The sequence below is a fragment of the Xiphias gladius genome, chromosome 10, assembly GCF_016859285.1.
Source record: "Xiphias gladius isolate SHS-SW01 ecotype Sanya breed wild chromosome 10, ASM1685928v1, whole genome shotgun sequence".
Lineage (NCBI taxonomy): Eukaryota > Metazoa > Chordata > Actinopteri > Istiophoriformes > Xiphiidae > Xiphias > Xiphias gladius.
In genome coordinates, this window is record NC_053409.1 from 25,946,307 (window position 1) to 25,965,629 (window position 19,323).

Sequence of the window (19,323 nt, forward strand, 5' to 3'; positions counted from 1 at the left end):
TGGTTGTGTATGCAGGCGATCTACTGTTTGTCTGGGAATTTGTGTCTATATCCTAATTTGTGTGTGTGTGTGTGTGTGTGAGTGCCAGTTTGTTTCTTTGTCAGTGTGTGTCTGTGTGTAGTTAAAACTGCTGTGTCTGTGTGTGTGTGTGTGTGTGTGTGTGTGTGTAGAAGAATGAGAAAGAGAAGTTAAATGCCCTTTCGGTAATTCTTTTCAGGAATAATTGCCCTGCATGTGGTAAATGGTTTATTTTCTGTCTGACGCTCACAGTCACTGGCACTGACACACACACACACACACACACACACACACACACACACACACACACACACACACACACACACACACACACACACACACACAGGCTGGCCACTCACACAAAAAAAGAAAAGTGAGCAAACACACACGGGCCATGTCCACACTACAATGCAGATACGTTAGGAAATGCATCCTTTTCCGTTAATCAACACCAACACCGGCTGTTTGACGACTCTCCGCAGAGTGAAAACATCTGAAATCACTGATTTCACCTCGTGGCACGGTCAAAACGGAGAGCTTTCGGCAAATATATAAAGTTATTAAACCGTTCACAGAGGCGATCTAGGTGTAGGGTTGTTTGATAGCATTTCATCACATCTAAATGATTTGAAATTAGTCGTCACTGAATTTAAGTCACTACATAGATAAACGTAATGTTTGAGAGCTAAACGTCAATAAAAGTGACATTAAAAGAAGTAAAGCATTGTTTATCAGTTCTTTGGGCCTTGGACACAACACGTCATATTATCACCTGCTGATAGGTGATATGATCAACCTGATAGATCAGCCCGTGTAGCATCCATTTTGAGCTGTGTTTCCGGCCACTGAATGAACTCAAGGTCCAACGCAGACCTTTTTAAAAGCTCTGGTTTGGTCTCCACCAACTCCTGAGGGAATTGTTTGGCTCTTTAGCTCCTAGCTGTCCCACCTTCTTCACCGGCCACTACCTAGTTCTGTCTGTGTGCTGTTTGGTAATGGGCGGTTGGTGCACAGTGGGATTATCAGAGTTTTTCCACTGAAAACAGTTAGTAAACACAGGCTTGATGGGAACGCTTAAACTGAAAGGAAACAGTAAAGTTGCGCGTCCAGCAAGGAGTTGAAATACATCAAAAAGTTCCACAGAGCTGAAGAAAACTATAGTGATAAGTGTGTCGATTTATCCCGGAGCGCCTTCTTTTAAATGACACATATTTGAACCGTTGTTAACATAAAAGTATTGATGAGTGCAGCTTTCTGTTTCTCCACTTTCCGTCTTTCCGTCTTGCTTTTAATGATACTCCTTTCCCACCTCCTCCCAGCGAGAAAACTTTGTTTAGCCATTAGATGTTAGAATTAGATTTAGCAACATTTTTTGGAATTTGCAGACTTTCCTCTCAGTTTTTTTTTTTTTTCATCCTGGGAAAAACAGGTGGTTCAAACACACTTAGTTATTGCAAGAACAACAATAATTAAACCGATAACATCACCATACCCGTACAACCCTTTCTTGAGTTATACAGCGTCTACTCTCACGTTCCTTCTCCGCTGATGAAATCTGCCCGATTTTTTTGTAGAAATTCTGACAAAATAACGAAGACAATAACGTCGGAGGAGATTGAGAGAGTTGAAGACTTGGAAAAGGGAAAGAGTGACAGGCAGAACATAAAGAAGAAATGATAAGAGCGGGAGAGAGAAGGAGGAAGACGAAGTGGAGGAGGTAGACAGTGATGTAGTGAGCTGTTGAATTCTCCTGAAAGCTGATGGGAATACACACACATGCACAACCACACCTTGACATCTCATGGCTTGAAGCTGCCTCTCTATTCACATTTATACAGGCACGCACGCATACGCACACACACACACACGCACACACAGAAAAAACCTGACAATGACAGTTCATGGCTGTGAGCTGTCTTGCCGGACACACACACACACACACACACACACACACACAGCGCTTCATTGAAACCCATACATATGAATTAGCCGACTGTTTATGCTGTCTGTCCATACTGTGGCTGTGCTAACTCACTGTGTGTGCGTGTGTGTGTGTGTGTGTGTGTGTGTGTGTGTGTGTGTGTGGGAGAATGCATACATGCCAGTCTGCACTCGGGTCTCAACTTGCGCGCCTGTGGAAACGTGAAGGCGAGTCAGCCGTCGGTGTCTAGGAGCCGGCACCCGGTAGGAAATCTGGATGAGGGAACAAGAGTCGGCAACAAACAGAGAGTATCTTGCGGTTTAATTGAGGAGAATGAAGAACCATTGGCAACATTTACTGTCAGCTCCGCAGATAAAACTCTCCGCTGGAAGGTTAGAGTTTGACTAAAGCGACTCTGAGTGGTTTTTATCTGCTGAACGGAGCAATTACGCAACCGGAACCAAGTTGTTTTAGTTGCCGAAATGAAGCGTTAGCCAAACTGAAGCGAACTGTTGTAGCTGCACAACTTAACTGTCGGACGATCTGAGCTGTTTAGCTCCGTAGCTGAGCTGAGCTGCTCAACTGAGCCGTCGGCGCTAAAGAAGCACCAGTAGGACTATTAGTTATCATTACAGGCACCTGAATCGAGGCGACACTAAACAAAACTCAAAAGGAAAAGAATGGTTGTGTTAAAACACATTGTTTTTATCTGTTTATTTTGTTAGTATCATAATTGGACTCCGGAAGGCGAATGATAAATTCCGACTCTTTGTTTTTTGGCGTCCGCTCCACCTTTTTTTTCTCCTCCTGTGGGGGTGTTCATGTCTGAGCGTCTGACTCCTGCTCCGCTGAAAATGACCTTGACAGTCATTGGTTTTAGGACTACACGCTGTTTTTCTCCTTTCTTTATCTATGGGTCTTTTCCTCTCTCCATACCTTTCTCTCTTTCCTTTTTCTCTTTATTTCTCCCTCCATACACCCCCCTGCTCTTTCTGTGTTCGTGTTGCACTTTGAAGTTGAAGCTGTGCTGTTTTCTGTAATTTTTTTATCTGCAGAACACGCAGCCGCCACATTGCTGCGATTATTTACAGTAAGCCGGGGGGGGGGGGAACCACGTGGCCCCAGACAGCTGAATTTTTTTTTTCCTTTTACATTTTCATTGCTCAGCTGAGCCTGTTATTCGTGTTATTTACTGATGGACAGTGAGGAGAAGCTGCACCAGCCAACATGACAGAGGTCAGAGGCTTTGGGACCGAGCCAAAGGTTTTCTTTACCACTGCTGTGTTTTCTGCCATGTCGATTATACCTCCTGTTCTTTCTCCATTTTTCCCTTTCCTGATCCCCCCATTTCCCCGTCCTTGCCCTCCTTTCATCTCTTCCTTTCATTTTCTCATATTTATCCCTATTGTTTCTTTGGTTAAGTTAGCTTCATCGGCATTAAGCTTTTAAAATGAAATAATTCCAAATGCAGCTAAACTATACGAAAGGATTTGCACAAATTACAATCATAGCAGGGTCAAGAGAAAGAATATGCGTCACGTGGAGCTGTGGATCGGTTTTTCGTTAGCGGTGCAGATACGGTAGCTTTGGCAGCTTGAGAATAAGAGTGAATATCCATTTGGTTATGGTCACTTCATTGTTAATCAGACATCCTGTCCCATGTTAGCCGATTTCTTTCCCTAATTTAATGAATTAAAAAAGGAAAATACAAAGCTCAGTACTCGGTGGAAAATTTAGGCCTGTTCCATAGTTTCATAACTGATTTGTTTTACAATTCATTTGTCATTTTTCTGTCACTCACTGTAACATTAGAAATGTGAATGTTTATTTTAAGCTCAGGTCTCTGCTGGAGGAGCTGAACCCCCCCTTGTCACTGTGTTTATGAGATGTGGACAGTGATGCAGAGGCCTGGAACCAGGCTGGAGTTTCGGGTCTGGACAAAACTTGTTTTTTTGTTTTTTTGTTTTTTTTGTCGATACAAACGCTCCTTTATTTCAAACGGTAAAAGCAAGGAATAATACACCAAGTATAGGACAGAGTTCTGAATTTAAATCAGAAATCTGAGCAGACATTCGACGCCAGCTTCTACTTCACATTTTACAATACTCTGTGCTGCGATTGCACGTTTGGGCCGAATAGAACAAGTTGCATTATATAAGATTTGTCTAGTCTGGGGTTTAGCTTCAGACGGCAGAACTGGAGGAAGTCTCCCCCTCTCCCTTTTTCTTTCGTTCATGGTGTCCATTAGCGCTCCTCCGTCTCTTGCCAGCCATTCACATTTCCCATGGAGACAGAACACACACTCATACACGGACTCACAAACACACACACACACACACACACATAGAGAGACTGTGTTAAGTTTCCTTGGTTACTGAATGCCTTTTTCATTGACTGTCCGTTACCATGGAAGTGAAAGGACGAGAGGAGGTGAGAGACGATGATTAGAGGAGAGGAGGAAAAAGGGGAGAAAAGGAGACGTATGGGATGATGAAAAGAAGGAAAAGAGAGAAAAAAGGTAAGAGAAAAACAAGGAGGGAAGAGAGTTGCAATGCAGAGAGGAAGAAAAGAAGAGGAGAGGAATGAGGGAAGAGAGAAATGAGAGGAAGGAAGGAAAAGAGCAAAGACTGGAGGAAAGGACAGAAGCTGAATAGAGTGTGATGAGAAGAGAGGAGAAAGAGAAGTGGGTTATTGGGAGAAATGAGGAAAGAGGGGAGAACAGGAGAAGAGATTAGAGGGTGATTATTTAAGAGGAGAGGATGAAGGGGAAGGAGGGAGGAGGAAAATGATTAGGAAAGAGACGAGGAAGAGGGAGATGAAGGAGACAAGGGAGGAACAGATGAGATGGAAGGAAAAGGGAAGGAAGAGATGGAAAGAATTAAAAGAGCAAAGCAGTGGAGGGGAGGATGTAGCCAGAGAGGAGAAACAGGAGGAAGTTGATGCCCCCCCCCCCTCTCTCTTCTTTTTCTTTTCCTTTACTCTCCTGTCATTCCTCGTGGACATGGATAGTTTTTTTCAGATTGTACAGTGAAATATGGTTCCAAACCTGCACACACACACACACACACACACACACACACACACACACACACACACACACGCTGGACGAGTCCTTTCTAAGGGAAGTTGATTTGTGGTTCAGATAACATGATTCAGTCCAGCAGAGAGAACACTGACACACCAGCAAACACCAAGAACACACACAGTTTCGACTGACGTACATAAATAGATGCAGAATCTATGGAGAAGAGTGTTCCTACAGACATGCTGGTGTGTGTGTGTGTGAGAGAGAGAGAGAGATACAACTAAACACTTCTCTCTTTCTTCTAATGTGCTGTCATTGCTGAGAAGTGTCTTGGCTCTGATCCATGACATCAGTGCCTCTTTCTCTTTTTGCCAGGAATTAGATGGTGTTTGGCTAGAACGCACACGCACACACACACACACACACACACACACACACACACACACACACACACACACACACACACACACACACACACATAAAAGCTATAATGCTGACACCCTCTTGATCTCATCAGCGAAGCTCAGGTTAAAGCATCGAAGGACGACGACGACTCTGAACCGTTGTTTCTCTCTCTCCCTCTCTCTCTCTCATCCCTCCTTCCCTCCACTGAATATATGTCTAACTGGTGTTTTACCAGTAATCCCATTCTGATCGTTTATGCTGCTGAAATTAAATCTAAAAATACACAGGTAATGAAAAATTGAGAGGACTTTTATTTCATGTGTCCAGGGCGGACGACAGCTCTCTCACAGTGTGAGCCAGGAGCTCCCGTGTGACCTTGCGCGGATAAGGGACGGACAGATCGCGGCCCGTCCGTTTCAGCCCCGGTTGTTTTGGCAACACCTGTGCTCACTTTGCGTAAGCGCAAGTGTGGCTCCAGAGTCGTGTCGGCAAAGACGCCGTAGGACACTTGAGAGCTGCTACGCTGGCAGAGACGCGGCAGAAGAGGAGCGACCGCTGTAAAAGAGACAGCGGGCTGAGAGGATTACGTTCGTTTGACCAAGACGCCTAAACAAGACAGTCAGCTCAAGCTGAAACGGTTCACTGATCAATCAGTGACTACCGACAGAAAATTGGTAGCAATTTTGACAGTCAATTAATAGTTTGAGTAATTTTTCTAGCAAAAATGACATGAAAAATACTGTTTCCAGCTTCTGAAATGTGGAGATTTGCTGCCATTGATAATAGAACGAATTTCTTCGGGGTTCGGGCGGTTGATTGGATGAAACAAGCAACCTGAAGACGTCAGCTTGCACTCTGGGAAACTGCGACGGGCATTGCTCACTGAGACCGAACAGTTAATCAATAAAGTAATTGTCTAAATCAATGGATAATAGAAATATCAGTACTTTCAGCCCCACAGTCAGCACGACAATACGATAATAGTGAACTCCCGATCAGATTATTTCTTCCCGGGCCCTGACTTGTCCTGTGACTTCCTGGTGCACGCAGAGCGGTTTAAATCTGGACCACATCATAGCGAGGCAGCTACTGAGGCAAATACACTGAAAAATAGTGTCGAGAGTTGGGTTTGAAATCCTGAAAATGTTCAGGTTTTTAACTTATTTTGATGTAATCAATACTTTGAAGCTTTGTTAGAGTGTCCTGCTGTATTTCCATTTAACTCTTTATCTGCGTGAGAGTGCCGCGCTGCTCCTCCTTCATCGCCCTCCTCCTCCTCCTCCTCCTCCTCCTTCTTCTCCACGCTGCAAATCAGATATGACAGGAAATATTGTCCTTGTAATGGAGACTCAGGGCACTCTGCCTCTGTGTCTCTGAGACACACACGCAGCTAAATACACAGATATACATCAACACAAAATGAAATGCACCCTCGCACACACGCGTCAATACTGCGCACACACACACACACACACACACACACATAAATTGTACCTGTACAAGGCTTGAACTGACTCCTGTTGAATTATTCTCCTTCTGGTTCCTTCTTCTCCTCCCGTCTTTTTGCTTGTCTTGTGCATCCGATCATTATCCCAGTTTAGCGGCTGTCGCTGTCAGTGTTGACCTGCCAGTTCGCCCAGTAAACCGCCTGCAGTCTAGTGGCCAAAGCAACTACTTTATTATTAAAAGTATTGTACGTCTACATATATATATATATATATATATATATATATATATATATATATATTCTAATCTCATTTATTGGGTAAAGAGGTTTAAATCGAGCCTGTTAAAAGCTCAAAACATCTGATAACATCTGCAGTATTTAGTGAGTTATCTTCCAGCAGTCATTTCTGATGTTGAAATGTGGTCAGGGTTTGGACTCTGTGCAGTGTACACATTACTTGTCTGCTCTTTAAATGATCTGCTTTGACTAACTCCACATTTACAGTTAGTGCAACGACAAGAGCAAGAGGCTGCAGCTCCGCTAGCAGCTCCGTGAGGCAAAGTAGAGGTTCAGAGTTGGCTTTTGATCCATGGTGTCCAGAGGGTGGTGTCACATAAAGGTGTGTGGTGAGCTACTCTATCATGTTATGAAAGTGTGTGTGTGTGTGTGTGTGTGTGTGTGTGTGTGTGTGCGTTTGTGGTGAAGGCAGAAAGGTTCATGTTAAGTCACTTGTGAGATTTTCTGATTTCATATGTAGGAATTGGGTGAGGAGCAGATATGTGGATGAGCTAGAGAGACGTGAGAAAGTGAGATATTTTTATTCGACAAGGTCAGTAGGATTTGCCCTCTGGGAAACATGAATGTCAGGCCGGGAATTCAGAGAACCAAACTCACCAGTCTCGGTTCCGGAAGTAACAAAGCATCAATTCGGAATTACACAGACAAATTACAATACATGAAAAAAATGAGTAAGAATACAGCCCGGCAGCATGACATGGCTCAAAAGCAGGCTGTGTTGTGCTGTTCACAGAGCTAAAAGAGATAATGTTTTAATATTTCTGCCACTTTCCCACAAGCATAAGACAGATGTAGGTTAAACATCACCAGACTGAGGCTAATCGAGTGGTGGGTTATGAGAACGGACATGGAATGGTAAATGGACTGCACTTACATAGCGCTTCTCTGGTTTTATCGACCACTCAAAGCACTTTACACTTCATGTCACATTCACCCGTTCACACACACACACACACACACACACACACACACTCACACATACTGATGGCGCAGCCATCAGGGGCAATTTAGGGTTCAGTGTCTTGCCCACTGACAATTCGGCATGCAGACTGGAAGGGCCGGGATTCGCCGCCGCTAAACGGAGGGCCAGTGTTTTTTTAGACAGCAGAGATTGCAGCTAGAAGTTGGAAAAGGGAGAAGCCAAAGATGATGAAGATTTATGATATGCACACTTCCACACTAGTAAAAAACATGGGAGCCGTCGGTTCTTAAGGCGAAAATAATAACTGTTGTCTGTAGCAGTCTCAGGTTTGTCTTAGGATTTGGAAAGTAAACCCAAGAAACATTTTTCACTTTTCAGAAAGACTGACAAAGAAGCCCACAGTGTTAGAAAAGGTAGAGGAAGAGAACGGCTAGAAGGGAAGTGACACCGGGACTGTGTTTTTTTTTTTTTTAATTTTTAATTCTGACCCAAAGTGCTGAAAAAAAACACAATCCTGAAATGAAGAAAAAGAAGACAAATGTAATAAGAGGGAAAATGAGAAGAAAATAGATGAAAATAATGATAACATTGCCCAAAAAACGGCTAATACCATCAACCAGGTACATCAAGAAAATGATGGAAATGTAAAAGGGAAATGTTTCCGTGTAAGACGGTAAATTGTGTTTTTCATCACACTGAGGGAGAAAAGTCACAAACTCATGGAAACTGTAAAGCCTCCGTTGATACGCTGTTAAGGTTATCTCTCTATGTCACCTCCTCCTCTGGGGGCCGTTACACATTCCTTCCCGATACATGGTGGTGGAGATGATTTGTGTTTGACTAAATGAACAGTCTTTCAGCGTCGCCCGCTTCATTTGACCGCACTCTTACAGCTTAACCTGACAGAAACAAAGGACACGCAACGCCGCTCGGCTGTTTTCCAGAATTCCCATCTCTCTCCACATCTCTCCGTCGATTTTGCGAACTCGTAACACATCTCTATCCCACCGAAAACCGCCGTTTAAAGAGTCAACTCCCCAAAGGAAAGTCACGGCCCACCTCCCACTATTACACACGCTATGACTTTCTTTGTGTCCTTTAACCACGGTTTAGTTCTGCCCTTCAGCCGGGACTTCAGTCCCACGCTCAGATGTCGGCGCCCCCGATATTCGCCCCCAAAACTTCGATCCAAGATTCATCCCCTTTTTCAGCAAATGGACATTGACAGAAGGAGACAGAGACAAAGAGAAAGGGGAAAAGGAGAGGTAACAAAAACGAAAATAACAGAAGGATGGGGAGACAGAGAAGAGCAAGGTGGAGGGATGAAAGAGAAAAGAGAGTGAGGTGAGGATGCAACAGTATTTTCCGTCCAGTTTGCGGAACGGGCGGCGTCTTTCCCACGTTTCCTCCTATCAGAGCTCTGGGTGAACGTCTCTGATTGGCCGAGATGTGAAGGGCACCGCGACCACAGGCGACACCTCTGTGAATTATTAATGAGTAGCATCGCTCTATCCATCATTTTAAACGCACACACACACACTCCCAGATAACTGTATTAAACAGATATGAATAGAGATGGACTGAAGGAGGAAAGACAAATCTGTCCTTCTTCTTTATCAGCGTCGTTTTAAACGAGCAGCACTGAACTGGGTGGTTTCACATTAAGCCAAATGATTTTATCAGCCAGACGTCTCTTTAGTGTATTTGAATGGGCTCTTAGCAAGGTTAAAGCAGCTGCAGTCTGTCGCGGCGGGAACAAACTGCGAGGCAACACACGGGGGAGCACGTTTTATCCCAGTAAATACAAACCAAATATTTCACCTCTCTGCTGAGCATGTTTCAAATCATTCCTTTGCTTCCTCCCAGTCAGTGTGTGGTGACCTTGTGTTTCTGCTAAAGTTACCTCGGTGTTGTGTGCTAATGCAACTGTACCCAAACCTCTTCGACACTGCCGTGGTGTCCTGTTTGGTCTCCGGTACCCTGTAACTGTTTGAGCCTAGAATCTTAACCTTTTAAGATCTTCTGAAGGTGACCAAAGTGATGTTTTACGTCTCACGTTAAGCCAGATAGCCAAGAGGCGTAAAGTGTTGGATAGACAAGATTCACCACAGTATGAGAAAATCCGCTGGACTGAGTGATGGGGCCAAGAATTACAGATCCCGGGTTAAGCGTCTTATTTTCTAGCCATGGACAGACAGAGACTCGTGATTCGTATGAAATACTCTGAATAAGACGTAGGTGTCACTGAGCATAATCTGGTAACGCAGCACCTGAGGAGGCCAAGGCCGTGGAGCATTGTTAAAAGTTAAAGAATCCTTACGTACTGGCTCTCAAAACTCACGTTGGGGACTGAGTCATGAATCAGCGACACCAAACCGTTTTGAAGGCTAATCATCAAACTACACCGAAACGAGGCTTAGTTTCATTTTGATGATTTAGTTTGAGCCTCCAAGCTCCTTTGCTCCGGCCGACCAAACCCTCGTCCGGACGTGTGCGGCTTGGTCACTGCTTACTGTGAAAGCTGCGGCATAATTTAGCAAGGAAACATATTTTTAATCAATGTTTGTTCATGTTTCTGTAGGCTTTGTGTTACTGGCAGGGTTGTCTGGCGATGCGACTCTCATCATAGTCTACCTGCTATCCTCAGGATTTACTGAATATGTCTTACAGTTCTCCCGAAGCTGTAAAAAATCTTTGGCCACTGAATCATCCGTGCGCTCAGTTCACACCGACTCCAAGCCGACGCCTGAATGTTTGGATTTAGGAATGAACAACTTTATGAATGGATTCGGCACACGTTACCCTCTTCAGCAGCTCTGCGAAAGCAAAGTTCCTAAATCATAAAGTTAAGAATATATGTGACCGTAGAAGTTCTCTCTTCTCTCTGGTGTTTACTTGAGAGGCAGTGCCTCGCCAGAGTACGTGTTCGTTTTCCTTTGGATCTTCACCAAAGTTGATGAAGCCGGTCTGCTGAAGTTCGACGATCGCTTACCTCCCTTTATCCTCCGTAATGTGACCCGTTTGTAAACAGAGCCACTCAACCCTCCCTCTAAAAAAAACCAGCGGTTAGTCTCACTTTGTCGCCGGCAGTTATTTGTTCAGTTTTCCTGCAGACGCCCCGACGGTCGGACGACTCTCTTCAAATGTAAAGTAATGTCGCCGATAAACGGCCGCCGAAATGCAAATATGAACTGCAGGGGTTTGTGCAGTGTCGTCAGCATGGATGGTTGTGAGCGTGTGTGTGGGAGTGTGTGTGTGTGTGTGTGTGTGTGTGAGAGGGGTTAAAGCAGCCCTATTCTTCAGCTGAAGCCTCTCATCCTCTGTGTTTTCATACTGATGCACTTTGAATGTCAAAGAGCCGCATGAAGTCAGGCCTGTCAGTCAAGGACCGCGTGTGTGTGTGTGTGTGTGTGAGTGCATTAGAAAGAGAGAGAAAGTGTGTGTCCATGTGGACGAGTACTTATGTGTGTGTTTTTAAGTGTGGCTTCGAGGAGCCGTGTGTGCTCCGGTGTGTGTGCGCGCGTCCGAGAGGGAGCGAGTGTATTGCGAGTTGCCAGAGGATCTGTGTGAACAGTGGTGTGTGACGGAGAGAGTGAGAGAGAGATTTGGGGCTCAGAGAGAAAGAGGGTGAGCGATCGAGCGGTGGAGAGAGAGAGAAGACAGAGGGAGACGCAGAGAGACTCGGAGCCCAGGGAGAAACCAGGCGAGAGGGAGAAGTGAAGGAGGGAATCTGAGATGGCGGGAGCGACTGGAACCGAAAGAGGAGAAAAGAGGGGGGAGAGTGACGGCCTGAGAGGAAGGAGAGAGAGTGGTAGATCGAGGTTGAGAGCGCTGTGATCTGTGTCTGACTGCTGGATTTACTGGATCAGACACACACGACACTAAACTCCTCTCTGTCTGTCTTTCTGTTTCTGTGTCCTTCATTCCCGCGCTCTCCCAGTCTTTTGTCCTTCCCCTCTTTTTTTTCTTTGCTATCCTGAAGGCATTATAAAAAATTGATAACCTAATAACCTTGCTAGAAAATGTGTCACATTCTTACACCATCCAGAGATTATCACTTCATTGCCGATTTACTGTCCAGCGATTGTCTTCCTTCGGGTAAATCCGGCCCAAACCGCCGTTGCCATCCTTGGCCGAGCAGTCTGCGTGTTGTCGCATCTTGGTCCTCCGGCCGACGGCATCGAGCGCGCGGTGGAAAACTTTCCACCGTAGTTCGTATCGAACGCTACCCAAACGCGGGGGAACTGGGGCACTTGCTGGGGACTACTTTCAGCGGCGGATTGCAACAATGGGGCTCTACGGCTCAGAAGAATGAGATATGTCGGGCTCTGGATACACACACACACACACACACGGTACTCGTTAATACTGTAGGATGCAGTCATCGTCGCTTTGGCTCTTGATATGGAATTGGTTGGTAACAGGAAAGATTTAGAACATTTCTGGCTCCATACTCATCATGTTACAGTTACAGTTCAAGGCAACAAGGCGAGTGATTGGTCCCAAACAAAACAAGTCACCTGGACGGACACTGCTGCAGTGTACTGCTGCCTTTAACACACCTGCAGTATGTTGTTTGTGTCTTTGCAGCCTTTTGATTGGTACCGACACGTGTGGTGTGTGTGTGAGTGTGTGTGTGTGTGTGTGTGTGTGGCGTCAGCGGGGATTCAGGCCGATCCAGTCTTACCTCTGGATGACTGTGGTGAAACTAGCTGGAAGCACTCTCTTTCATTCGCAGACTATCACACACGCACGCGCACACACACTCACGCAAACAAACACACACGCACACACAAACACACGCACACACACTCTTGTTTACTGTGTCCTGCTGGGATGTCTGGCGATACAGAGGTGAGGCGCAGAGAGAAAATACAGATTCTCTTGTTTTCTTTCACCTCCCGCCTCCCTCCCTCCCTCCCTCTCCCTCCCTCCTCCTCCTCCTCCTCCTCCTCCCTCCCTCTCTCTCTCTCTCTCTGTCTCTCCCTCTTTCTTCTCTGTCTGTCATGCTCCCAAACAACTTGTTTTGTCAGAGAATCAAAGTTGTCAAAGCATCTGACAAAACTTACATTATCCAAAGGAGCAAAGCCATTTTACGCCCGGAAACCTTTGTGTTTGGTTGAGTTATATTTAGCTTCTGACATTTACAACATGATCAACAAAATCTACATATAAAGTTAAACCCATCTAACGATGATAATACAACGTTAACAACATCATTTTGAAACGTAATACTTTTTGAAGTATAGAAAAGTGTCAAGTATCAGCGTTTCACACTGATCGCTTGGTGATTACCTGACAGATATTTCCTGATCCATCCCTGTCTCCCTTTATACTGTGGGCAACATCTTTAATGAACGCGACACTGAGCAGTTCGCAGTTTATCCCGGCACTAACAGCAACGTCCTTTTTTTTGTGCAGAGGCCCGGAAAAGACATACCCAAAATAAAGCGGATCCTGCTCCCGGACCCTTCTGATTACAGTCTGGTCTCTCCTGAAAGGCAACTCATGGGAGTTTCCTTCCAGAAACAGTCGGAATTAGTCCACGTGATACTGAAACCAATTTGCAAAGGCACAACATTTTGCATGCATAGCTGTTTCGAAATAAGAAACTGTTGTTGCAGCAATATTGGGTTTTCACCATGAGGCGTTGTGCTTTAAAGAATGCATAGTTTTGTCAAGGCTGAGTGAGAATTCAATTGATGTCATCCCAAATAAGGTAACGAAGCCCCAACCCAGCCGCTTTTTGAGGGTTTAAATCTTTTTGTAAACCAAAAAAAAAAAAAAAACTTGTTTATTCCAAACTTTCTGTGTCAGAAATGAGCAAATGTTTCAGTGTCGTTCAAATATTTGATGTCAGAGGGAAATGAAAACAAAGTGCTGAAAAAACTGAAAGACAACGAAGAAGTGGAAGACTTTGGTCTCCACTGTCCCTGGGCTAAAGCCTTTCGTTCTTGACCCTTGTTACCTCTGAGATTTCCTTCCCTTTACCCCCCCCCCTCCTCTCCTCTCCTCTCCTGCTGAATGTCAGAATAACCTTTTGCCCAGACATGAGGAGCGCTTGATTTTTCTTATCTCGCAGGTGACATGCCCACTCACGGGGCTGTTTAAGCGCATGGCGAGGCGCCTTGAACATCAAACGCGCCGCCAGCAGTTCAAACACAGGGCTCCCTTCCGAAACTGTCCTCTGTAATTCTTCAGATATAATGGGATGGTGAGAAAAAAGTCAGAATCTCTTTGCTGATGTCACAGCTTTAACCTGATTCAACATGGAGGCCTGTGAGGAGACAGGGTCTGAGGCTGACAGCTCACTCTTTAGGATTCCTCTTCCCCGGCGAAATCCGCCTCCTTTTTTTGGAGCCGAGACGAGTCGGGAGCTAAAAAGACACGTTTTACATCCTTTTCCGACATCAAATGTTTTGTTATCCTGTGTCTGGGTCCAAAGGCTTCACACATACTTAGCTGATCGTATATGATGAAACGTGTCCGTTTCAGGTGGAGTTGTGCGTTGACAAGGAGACGTGTCACCTAAAACTTTATAGCAGCATTTGTCAGCCTCAGTTAACTCAGTCAAGTGCGAGAAATATCGGCTTCTCATCAAATGTGCGAAAAGAGACACAATCCGGTGCCTCCGGGATTTCGTGTTCGCAACCATTAACGCAAATTCAGCCAGTGCCTCTGAATTCTGCACGACCTTAAGATTGTGTCCAATCACCACAGTTTCTGCTCGAGCTTCACCAATCATAGGAGTCCCAAAATGTCGAGCCATACGCAGGTACGAGACCAACCTCACTCCCCTTGTCTCTGGCTGTGAAAACGTCGACATTTGTGACCCGAACATCCCACATTTACCAACAAAAGTGACTGCTAAAGACCGTGCAAGGCAATTCCCCGATGTTCGGCATGAAAGCATGCGGTGGTACAGCCTGCAACGTTGTGGTGGAAGCCGTCGGTTGACAAACACTGGCTGAAACGCGTGGACGAGAGACAAGACAGGTCACCGTGACAGAGGCGGTTCCATCCAGATCTATCGCAAGTGAATCGAGGTGCGTTAGATTAAATGTGCGGGGTTAGTGGGGACGTTAGTGTAGGACAAATCACAGAGTGATGCTGACCTGTGTGTGTGTGTGTGTGTGTGTGTGATGAAGAAAGTAGTTTAGGTTTGATAAAAGTCTGAGGTAAAATGTTTAAAAATGGTTGTTCAAAATATCAAGTTGGATGCGGAATGAAATCATAGAGGGAGAGCATGTGTGTGTGAGAGAGACACAGGAGAGAGAGAAAGAAGTTAAATGCAAATAAGCCCAAACAATATCTCGTGAAAGGAAGACTACTGCGGAGTGGGGTAATGAATCCATTATTAATGAGTAGTACAAAAAAAAAACAACTTGCTCCTGCGACTTCATTGCAACACAACGCAGGTTTTTTTAGAAAGGCTGCTGCAAAATTGGGCATTTTAGGGCCACAACAGTCGCAAAAAAGCAGGCCCCCGAAATCCCGGAGAGACTGGCGATCAAACAGCCCCATCGCCTCAACTCTCTGGGGGAGGCGGGGGGACTCTTAACACAAAATCTTAGGATGGAGACGTTTCGAGCAAGTTACCATCATCGCAGTTTGGAGACTGGGCTGCTGACCTGATGTGTGAACAGGAAAAAGGAGGAGTGCACAGTTACATCTAGGATTTCCTCAGTATTTTCTGTTTGTTTCTGTTTTTTCTGTCAATTTGAACACATTAAGCTTGGTCCACGTGAGAAACCACCGCGAGACTCAGGGAAATCTAAATTTCTACAACGGAGTGTGAACCTTAAGGCTTGACCTTGGAGACGGTGATATAGCCGGAGTTTGCTCGGCTTTTTTAAGGGAGGCCACAGGATGCGATCGACGTTTCAAGGAGCATGCTAGGAAGTGGACCTTGAGTTGGGATTTTTTTGTCCAACTGAATCTGCCATAACAACATGTAATGTACGTCGATCCCCGCTGATCAATTCTGCTCAGGTTTTTTAGATTTTTTTAAAGCTGCCATGGCAACGGCTGGCTTATCACCGTGGGTGAGGTTAAGTGTATAAGCAGAGGATTATGGGTAGTTGTTTGGAAGCGGAGTAAAATGTTGTAAAAGCTTTTGCAGGTAGCGTTTGTAGAAAGAGAGAATGAGATAGGAGAGAAAAAATCTAATAGAAATGTGGAAAAGAGTGGTTCAGGAAATTGAAAACAACGGAAGGCCTGTGTGTGTGTGTCTGTGTGTGTGTGTTCGATGGAGAGTGTATGTATGCTTCTTCATGCTTCCATCCACAGATTTATTGCGCTTGAGTGTGTGTGTGTGTGTGTGTGCATAATTTGCACATGTGCAGAGCCACCTGAGCTTGTGCTTTAATTTTTGTGTGTGTATGTGCGTACGCACAGTACACGTGTGAGCGAGACTGTATATGGTAGAGTGGCTCTACCTGTAAATGTCAGGCGGCCGTCCACCGCGGCTGACAGCTAAGAAATCGGCTGTAAATCTTTCCGATAGTTCAGCTAAAGAGGTGATTAATAAACATGTCATCTGTGTGTGCGTGTGTGTGTGTGTGGGTGTGTCATCCCCTGCGGACCTTATTTGCTTTAAGACAGAAAGGAAGTGAGGGATGGAGACATCAGACACGTGTCAATGGACAGAAAAAGGGTGAAAGAGTGAAAATGAGAAAGAGGCCGTGACAGGAAGTAGCCTCCTTTTTAAAAAACAAGAAAAAAAAAGACCCCCTTGTCTCTCCGCTCTGAAGTAAAGGGCGAGGTGCAGCCATTTTCCTTTTCCTTCATATTCCTTCATTTGGCTAATTTCTCTGAGAGCAGAGACGTGTGTCCCTGCGTCGCGTCTGTCCCTCTGTCCGTCCGTCCTTGCCGAGAGGGAGGAAAAGTCTCCCGCCGCGACGTGAATTGCAGCAGGGGACCCAGGTCACAGCTTTTTCCGCACCGCTCCTAAAACAAAAAGGGAGCTGCCGGAGCTTCGCCCGTCATCACACTTAGCGCCGCGGCTGCGCTGCTCTCTAATGGAACTTCATCCATTTCAAATGACAGAATCCATTACCCCAGCATGCACCGCTCTGCAGTGCGAGTGTTGCATGCACTGGATTTATTCTTGTTATTTGCTGATAATGTGTGCAAACTAAACTGAGCCACATTTCTCCCCCCTCACGCTCATGCTAATGATTAACTTGAGGACGTCGGAGGTTTAAGAAAGAAAAGACGTGCATTTAAAAACAACCGCGGTCAATGGGATAATTATTACGGTTTGTACAAGAGCTGGATCCACAAAAACTCCAGGTCGTGTGTTTAAGTTCAAACAGCTGCTAGATGATCCCGCACAGAGATACGGCGTATTTCTGTTAAAGCTGATTCCATCACAGTCACGGCGCAGGGTGAAACGGGGGGGAAAAAAAGCAACGTTCCTTTGGGAAAACGGCCGACACGATAAAGGGTGGAGCGTATACGAGACGAGGCGCGTCGAGAGTTCACCTGAGGCTCCACGAAAACACTCACAAAACAACGCCCCACATATGTTATTCAAAAATATAAAGAGCTGAAAAAAAAAGCCTCAGAGATCCCAAAACGATACACAAAAAAAAAATGGATGCTGAGTATTTGGATGTGTATCCAGATATTTTGTACGCTTCCTTTCCATTGAGATCTGTTATTATCGAAGCGTTTTTGTTAAAAAAAACAGGAAGAGCTTTTCAGGAATCATTTTGTCACGGACACTAAGTACGAAGCGTTTGATAAAAACCACGCAATTATCCTATTATGTCTGTATGCAACTGGAAAAGCTTTGCCAAATGACAGTGGCCAAAAACTGTCTGTAAAAATAATCAAATGGGTTGGCGTGTTAGGGGACAGTGTTGCCGCTTCAGAGCTGATGGTGGCCAATGATACGGCGGCACAGTGTGAGCGCTCCTCTGTGTGTTGCTGGTTACCTTCGTGAGCTGCGGTGACACGGCGACGTAATGGGAAGCGGGCTCTTGATAAATCGCTCCATGTGGCTGCTGAAGATACGGCCTGGACAGGAGAATATGTGCTGGCGTTAGCCGGCATATGCTAAATGATGTTGTTTTAAAGATAAACTGCGCTAATTAGCTGCTAAATTGATCTTGTAGCTATTAGTAAATAATGTTCTGATGAAAGCTGCTTTGTTTGTGAAGTCAACGCTGCTGTTTAGGTGTAAACAGAGTTGTTAGTTTGGTAAAACTCTGTTGTTTAGATGGTGAATTGAGTAGTTTGTGTGTTTGTGTGTGTGTGAGTGTGTGTGTGTGTGTGTGTGTGAGTGGCAGCTGTGGACTGGCTCAGCTCTCCACCGTGGGAGGCTGACATGTCAGGAAGCACAGATAGAGATATGTGTGTGTGTGTGTGTGTGTGTGTGTGCCTGTGTGTGTGTGTGTGTGTGTGTGTGTGTGTGTGTGTGTGCCTGTGTGTGTGTGTGTTGTTCGTGGTTTTACAGAGCGCAGGTGCATTTGTGTGTAAATCCGTCACCAGGGGTTCAATTTACACAGTGTTTGTACACCTGTGTGCCAGTGTGTGTACCTGCATGTGTAATGTAGTGTGTGTGTGTGTGTGTGTGTGTGTGTGTGTGTGTGTGTGTGTGTGTGTGTGTGTGTGTGTGTTTGCTCTTGTTCTTCTGTCTTTGTGAGGACCAATTATTTTTTAAAGCATGCGAGTGAGGACATTTTGTCCAGCTCTCACTTCTTCAAAGGGCTTATTGAGTGTCAGGACACAGTTTTTAACACTCTGTTTGTCTGCACACGTGTATCTGCGTGTATCACGGGTGTGTGCGCGTGGTTGTGCGTGTTTATTCCGGCTGCGTGTCTGTCACCTCCTGCAGACTCATCCACTGAGAGCGGAAAATAAACCTTCACACAGAGAGGGAGGACGTCAGCGGCTCGTTACGGCCGATCATGTCGGACGCGGTTTGTTTAATCCTCCCTGAACATTAAATATTGGACTTTGTTTAAAATCTCAGCTGTCATTTCTTTCCCCGCTGCAGTACAAACTTCAGCTCACTGATCCTTTATATAAGCAGGTGACAGCGGATCTGAGAGGATTCACGAAAAAACAACAGGAAAACAAGAATCAGTCACGTCTACCAAAACATCCACAGAAGAAAGCTTCGAAAAGCTTTTTGATTATGATCACACGGGACCAGAAATTCAAGTTTCCCTTTGTTTCATTTCAAGATGCGTCAAGCTAAAAGGTGCAAAGTCCTGATTTAACACAGACAAAGATGATGAGCTAAGACAGAACAAAATATGCTAATGGCTGTTGTTGTT